This window comes from Galeopterus variegatus, unplaced genomic scaffold (genome assembly GCF_000696425.1).
Source record: "Galeopterus variegatus unplaced genomic scaffold, G_variegatus-3.0.2 Scaffold357, whole genome shotgun sequence".
Taxonomy (NCBI): domain Eukaryota; kingdom Metazoa; phylum Chordata; class Mammalia; order Dermoptera; family Cynocephalidae; genus Galeopterus; species Galeopterus variegatus.
In genome coordinates, this window is record NW_007726468.1 from 613,803 (window position 1) to 615,581 (window position 1,779).

Below are 1,779 nucleotides of genomic sequence, written 5' to 3' on the forward strand. Positions count from 1 at the left end.
CGGGCCGGGCGGGCTCCCGCGCGGGTGGGTCCCCGCGGCTCGGGCCGCGCGAATGGAGCCCCCGGGACGACTCCGGGCGCAGCTCGACCGCCGCCCCCGTTCTCTGCCTTTCCTCACCCCCGGCCACCCGAGTCGTGGATTCCGTGTGCGTGCTCCCAAAGAGACGGGTTGAAGCTGGAAAGGAAATCTCATTTCTCTTAAAATCTGATTCGCCTGGAAAGCTCTAGAATGGCTCAGTGAACGAAGGGGAGTAGCGATCCCCGTTTGTTGCAGAGCCTGCTCCGTCATCCCGCCGAAATCCCACCAGGTGGGATAATGCCTGGAGGGTCACATCTGCGGAAACTGCTCCATCGCCGGCGGTGTTTATGGGAGGTTAGCTTGTGAAGCGGGAAGACCAGGTTTTGAATTCTGGTTAACAGTGCTGGTTGAGATTTCCGATTTGCTCCCATCATTGCCCGGTCCTTTCTGGCAAGAAAGTCTGTATAGGGGTCATAGCTTGCAAAACGTTTGGGTGTAACAGGAGCCCCAAGGCATAGGACAGACTTTCCAAAGTGAGATACGTTACTTACCAAGAGCTGTGAAGTGCTTGATGAATGGAGACTGTATTTTCCAAAACTTTAAATTGTCCCCCCAACCTATGACCCACACTTCTTTTTTTGAACCAAAGGTAAGAGCCAGTAATTAAATGACGTTTCTAAGCTTGTCCTTTTGGATTATGGCAGGTTCCTTCATGAGAAGATTTGGGAGGGATTCAGTCACTTGAGGAAGGTTGGCACACACAGAGAGAACTGGCTTTGATCTTTTTTGATGATGAGAGTATGGTGTGGCCAGAGCAAGTGCCCAGGGCCCCTGACAGGTGGGGAGAAGGTGAGTCCTGCTGCAAACAGGCTCGGGCACATCCTGGAGTCCAGATTGGGTGCGCCCAGGCAGCCTCTTATCACTCCCTGCCTGGGAAGCCTGACCCCTGGACACATTTATAGGAATGCAGATTAGCTCCGGATAGGACTTGGCCAACAGAAGGAATTATTATCTCAAAATCAAGGAAGAGGAAGTTATAAACATGTGACTGGGCTTAATTTTTCCTGGTTGGACATTTGGTGGGATTAATTTGTTAGTGTTCAGTAAAGCATTATGGATCATAATTATAATAGAATCTTGGGCTTTTAATGCTGCTTAGGGTCTTGGAGGTGATCACCAAGGAAATTCAGATGGGGCTGTTCATGTGCTGAGATCCTGTAACTTAACCATGGCTTTTCCCTGTAAGATGAGTAAAATAGGCCGCTGCTGGTGGTCGGGGTGCCAGCTGGAGGCTGACACCGTCTGCTGGGTGCTCTGGTAAATGCTGTATTTCTCTGGGCCTCAGTTTTTCCTCTTTTGAATAACGAGGGGGCTGGAGTAGATGATTTCTAAAGTATTTTCCAGCTTTCACGTTCTATGACTCTCTTTTCCTCTCAGTGCCAGCTCCCTTTCGTTCTTTCTTTTTTTTTTCTTTTTCCTATAAATCACCAAGACAGCTGTCCTGAACAATTTTGGGGTTATGAATCCATTAGAAATCCTGATGAAAAAGTGATGATCCTCTTTTTAGAAAAATGCCTGTACAAACAATATTTTGCTTTTGATTTCAGGAGTCTCAGGGACCATGGACTCTAGTTTAAGAACCTTGTAACAAGGAATGAGAAGAAATCTCTCATTTAATTGACATATTCTCGGAAGCCAGCCCCTCTGATGTGTTCTGCACCCCCCCCCCCCCCCCCCCCCCCCCCCCCCCCCCCCCCCCCC